An 11,198-nucleotide genomic window follows, 5' to 3' on the forward strand; every position below is an offset into this window, starting at 1 on the left:
AATAAAGGTTTTTTTTGAAACCTTGAACCAAATGAGTCATTTGGTTTTCCTTGGAGTTACAAAAGAAGGCTACCCTGTACCCTTTAAAAATCTATCCCCGGCATCTACTCATAAATCTTTCCCAATAGGAACCAACTTCCCCCTTCCCAACTCCCTAAAGCCAGAATATAATAATAAAAAAATTCAATGTCTTTATCTGAGCCAAACGGGTTTGGTCTGAGGAAGGAATGTGCCAGGGAGGATACTACCAGAGTTCTGAGGTGCTGTTCCTGCATCTGAGTTCAACCAAGAGGAGCCATAAAGAGTTTCTGCCTCATACTCAGAGCATTTCTCCCTTTCTCGAAGGAAAATGACGAAAGCCAGGGTTGGTGGTTCAGACCTGTTATTTTATACGTGGGAAGCTGAGACAAGGGGTCACAAATTCAATGCCAACTTAGACCACAGAGTGAGATAGACCAGAGCTGGGGCTGTGGCACAGTGGTAGGACATGTGCCCAGCATGCCTGAGGCCTTGGGTTTAACTCCTACTACTAAAGAAAAGAATGTGGCTGGGTGATGGTGGTGCACGCCTTTAATCCCAGCACTCGGGAGGCAGAGGCAGGTGGATCGCTGTAAGTTCAAGGCCAGCCTGATCTACAATGCGAGTCTAGGGCTACACAGAGAAACCCTGTCTTGAAAAACAAAAACAAAACAAAAACAATAAAGAAAGAAAGAAAGAAAATAAAAGAATGTGGTAGCTGTCAAGGGCCTAAAAATGATGACACAGAGGCACTTATAGCCTAAAAGGGTACTTACTGAGTTGATGTACTTGGCTAGTCCCAGTGGGGCTGGGACCTTTAGGGAACAAACTCCCAAGTATTCGCACACACACCTTCAGAGGTAGTGATCATACCTTTTCCCCTCCAGGCTAAAACTTTTGACACAATCTGAGCATGCTCAGAGATGGTCCTCTGCACCACTCTTCCCCGTTGTGGGTTTGAAATTGTAGGGTCTCTCATGTTTAGAACATAGGGCCTCATGCACACTAATTTACCACTGCCCCCACCTGGCTTTAAACTCACTCTTTAGCTCAGGAAGGCCTTGAACTTGTATCCTCCTGTCTTTTGTTTGTTTGTTCGTTTGTTTTTTGAGACAGGGTTTCTCTGGCTGTCCTGGACTAACTTTGTAGACCAGGCTGGCCTCGAACGCCCAGCAATCCACCTGCCTCTGCCTCCCGAGTGCTGGGATTAAAGGTGTGCGCCACCACCACCCGGCTATCCTCCTGTCTTAACCTTTCTAGTAGCTAGGATTGTACAGGCCTGAACTATCAGGCCTGTATAATTTTCTTTCCTCCACTTTAAATACAAGCCAGAGTGCCTGTGTGTACCATTTTTAACCTTTCAACATTCATTCAATACCCCTTTTTCTAAGCATGCCTCCTAATGTGTCCTTCATCTCTTTTCGTATGACATTAAGCCTAACACTCTCAGAAATGTGCTCCATAACTGGGCATGCTCAGCAATGCGCCCACTCCTATTAATGTTGTACTACAGGATAAGAACCTATGTGCATTTGGTTATGGACTAAGACCCAATGACAAGGAATTTTTTTTTTTTTTTTTTTTTTTTTTAAGAAAAGAGAAGGAATAACAGCTTTGTTGGGAGAGGACCCAGATTGTGTGTGCTTGAGGAATTGGCAGCCCAGTGTGGCTGTAATGGGAAAAGTTTCTGGAAGGACTTTCTCCTGAACTGAAGATGCCTTGCAGGCTGGATTAGACATTCTAAATCTTGTGATAGGTGCTGAGTGACTTGAGGCCCTCTACAATGAAGGGTATAGACCTTGCAGAGGAATGTACCATTCATGACTTTGACCTCTGGCCAGCATTTTGACCTGGAAAAAACAAGGGGCTGATTGTTCTGCCTCACCCTTTCCTGACAACCAAGACTTATTACTCAGAATACTCTCTCTTCTAATCAAAGACAAAGCCCTCATAGACTGTCCCCTGCATCTCACTCTACCTTTCTCAGTAGGTCACCAGCCACATTCAGAAAAACTTCTCCATGAGCCCATGCCCTAATATGTCTGAACCACTCCAGGAAAACCTCAGGTTTTCATCTTGCTTTTGATGCCTGGTCTACCCTGCCACCCAGCCCAGCCCTGAGCATGGGAGACAAGATGAGCCTCCATGCTGGGTATAGTAGTGGGTGGAGCAGGAAGCTGTGATGTTTTTGCTTTGCCCTTCCATGATCATATCCAACACTACAGGGCCTTTGGTATCCCGCTTCATGACATTCCACCCACCTCTGGGTTTCCTCTTAGCTGCCATGACCAATTCTCACTAGTGCCTCAGACTCACCTTTGGATGTAACACACAACCTTGCATCCCGTGCCCAGTGTGACTTTGTGAGCAGTGACCACAAACCAAAGAGCAAAGCTGCTGTATCCCATCAGGGACAAGGCTGGAGGCATGCTGAGCACACAGGCTGTTGGTAGAAGCAAGCATTGTCTGGTCACAACTGTAACACCAGCTGGCCTTACCTTTCTTTCTCCCCTGGCTCTCTTGTCCCATTTCTTCACTCCTGTTCCCTGGAATCATCTTGCACATAAAGCTGATGTTGCTCAAATATTTACTGCTGGTGTGGAGACCCAAATGATATCAATTGAGGCTGACCTTTGGGAGCTACTAGCAACCCTCATCTCTTACGAAGTTTCGAGTCAGCCTTTGTCGAAATCCCCAAGGCACTCTCCCTCACCTACCAGATCTAAATGGTTAGTTCCCAGCCACTCCTCTCTGTGGTCCACTGACTGTGTTCCTCATTCCAAGAGCTGATATCCTCTCTCTGGGCCTCTTTGTTCAAGCAGAGGGCATTTGTTTCCTAGTTCACACCAAAATGAAGTGCCTAGCATCACAACCCTTAGGAAACTTACGTGGCTGAGAACAGACTCTCAAAAACTACTGTCAGATCTCATTGTTCATCTGGTCTGTCCTCCTGCCATATGGCTGTCTGCCTCAGTATGGCTGTGGCCATCACTCCACATCTAAGAGGGCTTCTCCCCCAAAAAGGGAGTCTCTGCAACTCTCCTGGCTTTTTGGAACCCAGGCGTCTGACACTGGTGAGCCATGAGTGAGACAAAGAACATGTATGGAGAAACTATTTCTTCCACATGGCAATCAGCAAGGATTCACATTTCCCATGTACCCACTGTCACCTCTGACCAATTGGAGCAGGCTTCATGGTGTGGACAGGGCAATTCCACAAGTCACTAAGTCCCTAAGCTTGTTTCTTCCTGTTTAGATAAGGCTGGGGAGAGCTCGCCAAGCTGACTTCAGCTCCCCTTTCCAGGCTTTACTTCACCATGAGGTATAGAGAAAAGGATCAGTGTGATTTTGCACTTGAGGGCATGGGTTGAGTGTGTCTCAAAGATGCACATGCTAGTTGCCTGATGGTCTTGTGTGGTGATATTGACAGGAGGTAGAACCTATAAGAGATCAGCGGGCAGGCAATGAGAGAAAATTAGAGTATTTGAGGTTCTACCCTCAAAAAAAAAAATAACGTGGTTCCGTTTTGTTAGTCATTACAAAACAAAACAAGACAAAAAAGAAGCCTGGGCCCTGACTCTCTGGCTTCTCTTACTGTTTGATCACACAAGACTTCAGCCATGATGGCATTATCTGTTGCCAGCCCTTCACAAGAGGTGTGACAACCAGGGCCTGCTGCTCTTAAACATTCAGCCTCTAAAATTATAAGCTTAATAGGCTTCATTTTGTACTTAGTACCCTACTCCTGGTGCTTTGCTGTAGCAACTAAATGGACGAATACAGGATGTACTGGGGAAAGGGTTATTGGGTAGGAACAGTTACTGAATCTTGAAGTCTATGGAAAGCATACTCCGGAGCCAACCAACCAGAAGACACGTACCGATAGTTGTCAACTTCTCAGAATAAAATAATTCAGTTCAGTTGAGAAAGGTTTGTCAAGATCTACCCCTATGTGTCTGCACTTGGGGTTCCGTGCTGGTCCACCAGAACCACATTGGGTGGGGACTTGTTTTTATCTCAGTAAGATTTAGAGGGATGGACATGGAGCAAAGTTAATATCAGGCCCAAGAAGGAAGGTCAACTCTAGCTCTGGCTCACAGAACAGCTACTGTCCCCCAAGATGGCAGAGGAGGCCATGACTTTATGGTACATGGCCCTTATCTGGCAGAAACTGTTGCCTGATTAGAATTTGTCCTTAGTCCCTGGCCCACATCTCACATGTGAAAGTGGGGATCACTCCAGTTATCTTGGACTCCTAGGTGTGTTCTGGGTATCACACAGAGACTGTTTCCCAAGGCCTTCTAATTCCCAGTGAGAAAGTAACAGTCTCAGGCCACTGGCCAGTCCAAGAGTGAACTTACCATACATGCACTTGGCAAGCGACTCAGGATGTGCTGTCCTGGGTCAGCTTGGGTCTGGCCTCACAGCCACCCAACTCCAGGCACTCCTTCAAGATGTGCCATGTCTCTCTGGGGGGCATCACTTTAGAGTCTGTTTCTGATTTGTCCGGCCCATCTCATTTTCCATCATTTACCTCTGAACTTTACATCTAGGTGACCGTGTAGCACTCCCCGAGCCTGGACACACAAACACACACACACACACACACACACACACACACACACACACACACACACATACACACAGAGAGAAAGAGGAAGAGAGAGAGAGAGAGAAGAGAGAGAGAGAGGGAGAGAAGAGAGAGAGAGAGAGAGAGAGAGAGAGAGAGAGAGAGAGAGAGAGAGAGAGAGAGCGCTCTAAAGCCCTTCAAGAATAATGTTAACAGCAGTTAGATTCTGTTTTCTTCAGTGTCACATATGTAGATCTGATCATTTATTCAGAGTGTGAGCTTGGCTGAGGATCAAGACTTTAATTTTTCTTATTACGTGTAGATAATATGTAAAGGCAGCAGCAACAACAATAACAGTGTCAGGGAACCTTTGTGGACTGGGGGGGCAGGGGTGAGATTACTACCATGTACCTCGATGAAATGATTTGAATGCTGATCCTGCTTGGTGTTTGGTAGCTAAGGAAGAGCGCATGGTGGAGAGGGGGTACCCTCAGGAAGTTGGAGGTACAAAACCAAGGGCCAATTGGACTTGCAACAGCTTGCCAACCTCAGGTGGGTAGGAGTGCAGGAGGATGGCCAGTCATGGCTACGAGGTGGATAAGAATGGGAGATGCTGGGTGCTCGCATAGGAGCAGTGAGCAGTGCTGCTGGGGAGAGGGAGATCTGTTGATAAGAGGGGTCACAAACGTCCAAACATCTCAAGGATGTAATGAAGGAGCGGGGCAGATGTGAAATAAAGAGTGTGAGGTCATCTGGAGAACTCGAGCCCTCCCTCCAATTCAGGGCAGCCAAACAGAACTCCCAAAGCTTTATTTAAAGGCAGAAATGCAGATGTTTTTATGCAGAAACTCTCAACTTGAAAGGCACTGGATAAGCCAAGCCTGCAGGACAGCATCCTAAGTTAGTCTACAAGGTACTGGCTGGTGATTCCCTGTGACAGATGTGTAAGTCCTTCCTTCATCTACCCCACACTGTGAAGTGCTACAGCCACTTAGTGACCCTTGGGCATCGTTCTGAGTGATCACAAATTGCTATGGCTTGTACCCTGGTGACAGAGCAGGGGAAGACCTCTCAGGATGGTACAGCAGGGGTGTGTGTTTATGTTTCACAGGGATACAGTCAAAGCGAATTGGGTGAAGAAGACCAGAGACAATCAATGGCTGAAACAGGCATGGAAGATGTCCCCTGTGGACTCTTCAGCAGCTAGCTTTGATATCCAGTCAGTTGCTGAATTCCAAAGGCAACTCTAGAACCAGTATCTTAAGACATGCCGAGAAGCAGAGGGGCCCAACATGGACAAAACATGGTGGATGGAGGTACACTGCAGTGGACAGGGAGAGGTGAATTCCCATGCTTAAATGTCTGTTGAGTGGTCAGGCATCAACTTCTTCTGTGTGACTCTAAGGGCGAGGTGTGCTGGAAACCAGATCCCGAGCTAGCATAGATGTCTAAAGATAGGATTGGCTGCATTAAAATGCCCATCCCACTCTGTGTCAATAGGAATCCAGGTATTGTTTAGCAGTCGCTGTTTGGGGTGATAAGTGGAGAGACAGGTTCCTTTGGCTGGGCTATGGGGTCCCCTCAGCCCTGTAAAGATTGTGTCTTACTTGTTATAAGTGCCACAGCCTGGGGCTCTTAACTAAATTTTATTTACAGGCATGATTTCCTTAAAAGGAAATTCAGACTTCTCTTTTGTCTCTGGGAATGGAGCTCTCATCACAATAACAGAATAATCCAGAAAGCACAGTAGTTTAGAGGCACAGGAGACACAGGTAACTGACAGTGTTGTACTTTGTGATCTCCCAAGAATTATTAAACATCAGCCAGGCTTCTCTGAACCAGGAAGGGAAAGGGGCATGTAGAACATAGTCTAGAATTCATAAAATGTCAAGAGAGAGGGGGAGAGAGAGGGAGAGAGAGAGAGAGAGAGAGAGAGAGAGAGAGAGAGAGAGAGAGAGTTTCAGTCTAGAAGTGATTCCTCCATCTTAGATATCCTTGGCCAAGATTTCCTCCCGTTTTGTGATTTTCATTTCCATGACCTTGCTTAACAGAAGCTGTTTTAGAAAAGGAAAAACAGGGCCTATAGAGAGGGCTCAGTGGTCAAGAGCACTGACTGCTCTTCCAGAGGACCCGGGTTCAATTTCCAGTATCCACATGGCAGCTCACAACTGTGAGGATCTGATACACTCACACTAAAAACATAAAATTAAATTAAATTAAAGTAAAGGAAAAATATTTAGTTAATTAATTTTTGTGTACACACACACACACACACACACACACACACACACACACACACGTGTATGTGCACTTTAGCCATAGCATGTATGTGGGGGTCAGAGGAACTGTTCAGTCATTGCTGTTTGGGGACAGTGTCACACGCTTGCCCACATAGGTAGTCCTGGCTAAACTCAGAGGCTCACTAACAGAAACAACACTGAACAAGAGACATACTGGAAGGCATTCTTTTGGGAATAAAGAGAAGTTGATAGGACTAAGAGGGGAACAAGAGAGGGTGGAAGAAATAAATATGACCACAATATATTATATGTAAGTTTAAAATTATCAGAGAGTAAACCCCATATAAACAAAAAGAAGTCAATTGGATGAGTCACCGAGCTAAACTTACATGGGAGTTAACATGGAAAAAAAAAAAATAAGAAAGAAACAGAAATCAAGCAAGTAGATAGCAATGACGGATTCACAACGACCCCAGGTGATCAAACAGTAAGAGAAGCTGGAAACACGTAATTACAGGGGGATGTGCGAGTCCCTAATGGCCGGCAGATTACCCTGCCCCTGGCTCTCTGCCTTGCTGTGCTCTAGGACACAATGAGGTTGGAGGCTCACCACAACTGGAAATGGTCTTTGCTGCCCCACATCATAGGTAACACATCCATCATTTGGTGACTCCCCAAAGAAAGAACTTGGGACATAAGAGCAGAAGTAAATGCCGCGAAACAATCTCTGGATTGAATAGGAGGAAAAGCAGAGGCCTAGAGAATGCTTCTGTGCAAGTACAATGGCGAGGATGAGGGCCTATGGGAGTTGCCTTATTTTTCTCCTTATAATTAACAGGGGGGAAAGTCGATAGTGGGAAAGGCAGAGCTGAAGTTCTGAAAAAAAAAAATATTGTCTGTGGGAATTAACATGGAGACTCTCTCAAGCGATGCCTTTTCTTCTGTTCTGCATGCTCGAGCTCAGAGTTTCACAGACAGGATCGAGGTTAAGAGATACGTGCTTCCAGCCAAGGACAATACAGGAGGTAAACTTTAAACCCCTACCCAGATCTAGCCAATGGTCAGAATATTCTCCACAGTTGAGTGGAGAATGTGATACGACTTTCTCACGTACTCTGGTGCCCTCACATTTGACCATGTCCCCTGGAGGGGGAGACCTGGTGGCACTCAGAGGAAGGACAGCAAGTAGCCAAGAAGAGACTTGATACCCTATGAGAATATACAGGGGGAGGTAATCCCCCTCAGGACAGTCATAGGGGAGGGGAATAATGGGAAAATGGGGGTGGGGGGGGGGAGGAATGGGAGGATACAAGGGATGGGATAAACATTGAGATGTAACAAGAATAAATTAATAAAAAATAAATAAATTAATTAAAAAAAATAAAAACCTAATGCTTAGGAAAAAAAAAAAAAAAAAAAAAAAAGAGATACGTGCTTGAACCAGCCAGAATCTGTGTTGTGTGGTGCCACAGACAAGGGAGCTTGCTTGAAAGGTAGAAAGTGATTTTTCCTGGAGCACTGGCTTCAGAACCAGTCCGATCTTCTCTCTGAAGGTCAAAAAATGGAGGCATTGCTTACTCTACCGGCAATGCCTTATATATTTTCAAATCCGAAAAGGTCACAGATCGTCCTTGGGTGGTGGGCTTTAGAATGTCATCTTAATCACCCTTTCTCCTTCTGCACAGGGACAAGAGCCTCTTCTCTTCTTTCTCTCCTCTGTGCTTCCTGGAATACTCCAGAGCCTGCTGATCAGGCTCCCTGCTCCGCCCATGTCCCTGACCCTGCACCATGCAGCCTCTTCCAGATCCTTTAAATGCAGATTAATTCAAGCTGCTCCACTCCCAAACCCTTCATAGATTCCTCAGTAATTCAAGAGGAAAAGCCATACCTCTCCAGAACTGCCAGAAGGAACCATGAAACCAGGACACTGCCTGCCTCTCCATTTCGTTCATCTCTCCTTAGTTATACCTTGCAAGTGATGGCGTTTTGCTATCCAGCCTCTGCCCACTGACTCTGGTGGATGTTGCTGCTCCCTCCAGCCAGGCAATCTTTCTCAGCTATCCATAGGGCTGAGGCCTCCTGATCTTCTCAGAGGCCTAGGAGAAGGTGCATCTGAGAAGCAGCCAAGGGCCCTTCCAGGTTGCCACCACACTGACATTTTCTTCAGAAACCTTATCAGTGTATTTCCATGTTGTATTTATTTTGCTTATTCCTTTCTGGGCTTTTCTTTCTTCTTGAGTTCAAGGAGAGACTTGAGCTGTCTTATTCGACACTCTATTTTTTGGCTGCTCGAACTGTTCTTGTTCAGGATTGTACATCAGCGAATGTTTGTGACAGGAAGAAAGAGAAGGAAGGGAGGGAAGAGAAGAAATATTAGTGATTTTTCTTATTGCTGTGACCAGATATAGACAACAGGGAACTTAAAGGGGGGGGGGGGGGTTCTGTTGGCACAGAATTTGAAGACACAATCCTGTAGAGGAAGGTGTCATGGCAGGAGTGGCTTGGGGCTGTGATGGCAGGAGCTTGCTCACATGTAGGCAGATCAGAAAGAGGAGACAGAAAATGTAGGTGCTCAAGTGACTTTCTCCTTCTTTTTATTCTGTCAGGGCTATCAGCCTGTGGAACGGTGCTGTGCACATACAAGTGAGGTCTCTCTTTACACACCCCACAGACACACTCAGGTATATCTTCTAACTGACTTTGAGTCCTGCCAGGCTGCCAAACAAGACAAGCCATATATTACAGAGAGGATAGAGCAGAGAGGAAATCTTTTGAATATGTATATACTCTAGATGATTTTAGCCACAAGAGAGCAATGCTTACAAGCTTTGACTGTGGACTTCAAGGCCCCAGAGCAGCAGTATTTTGCAGCAACCAAGGCACTTGGAGAAGCACCACATCTTCCTTTATAGGTTGCCCCACTGAGTTGCGTAACAGGGGGTATATATGGAGGCCAAGAGAGGAGAGCTGCCAGTACGTAAGAACTTTCAGTTCACAGCTACGTAGGCCTGTTTCTACCTGGAAGATGTCTGAGGCCAACTCTTGCCATTGCATGCTTCAGGAGGAGAGGGGGGAGAGGGAAGGGGAGAGAGAGAGACGGAGAGAGACAGAGAGAGAGAGAGAGGAGAGAGACAGAGAGGAGAGAGAGCAACCTCGCTGCATGTGGGGCCTGAGGAAGAAGCAACTTCCAGACAGCTTGGGTCATGTGACACATTGTCAGGAGCTGGTCAGAGGTTGGCCCTCGTAAATAGATGGCGCATGAGGAAGGATGGATATCATGAAATCAAGGGACGCTTTCTCTGGGGAGGTAAGATGACAATGAAGGAAAGGCCTTTGGCATCGCTGACAGCATCCCCATGGACAGACACAAGTTACAGAAATGCGGCCTGTCAGCCACCAGGGGGAGGCTGTGAGGACCCTACCACAGTTTTGGGAAGGAGAGACTGAGGATGCTGGAGGTGAGAGTGGGGGTGTCTGGTAGGTCTCAGGTTCTATGACAGCCAGATCAGGTCTCCTTCTTGCTGCTATCAAGTGGACTCTCAGAAGCTTCCAAGAGGGGGTTCAGCTCATCAGGGAAAAAGTCAGTTCCCCCAGGCTCTTACTTATAACTTTGTTTGCAGATAGGGAGCCTTTTCCGCCTCGCTTCTCATCCCGAGCCTTTCTGCCTGTAACAATCACATTATTTAATTTAGACGAGTGAAGTTACCTTAGATCAATTATACTTATTTTTCCTGTGTAATTTCCAAAGCTTAATATCTGCATTCAGGCCCAGCCTGGGGGACAGCTTGTCTAGCAGAGTCCTAAACGATTTCAGCCTTTAATTCAATTGTACTTCTACCATGGCCTGAGCAGCGAGCATAATTCTTTTATCCCTAAGATGTCTCATTAGCAATAATCTAATAGCACACATTAAAATATAGGTCACTGAGGTGCGCTGCTGATAGAAGACTTGTCATAACTTTGAAGGCTGGACAGTGGCTTTAGTGGGAGTGGGTCCCCCTCTAACACAGTCACACCCCAGCTTCAGCCTTAATGCTGAAGCAATTGATTCAACAAAACAGTTTACTTTCTACAGTTCAAGATTGAGAAGTAACTTCGGCCAGGAAATGGGTTGATGCCTACGATTATGGGTGGGATGAAATAAAAGACAATATTTCTTACCAACATAACGCAATAGGAAAGCTCTCTGGTCTTAGACATTGGCTGGAACCTCTTCCCAGTTGGGAAAGGGGCACACAGAGTGACCAGGGGCATACCCTTTCCTTCCCCTGTCCTCAGTTTGTACACACACACACATACACACATACACACACACACACACACACACACAGGAATAGTGGTGAGGGTGGGTGTAATGGTACCTAGGTTCT

This window comes from Acomys russatus, chromosome 26, assembly GCF_903995435.1.
Source record: "Acomys russatus chromosome 26, mAcoRus1.1, whole genome shotgun sequence".
Classification (NCBI taxonomy): Eukaryota; Metazoa; Chordata; class Mammalia; order Rodentia; family Muridae; genus Acomys; species Acomys russatus.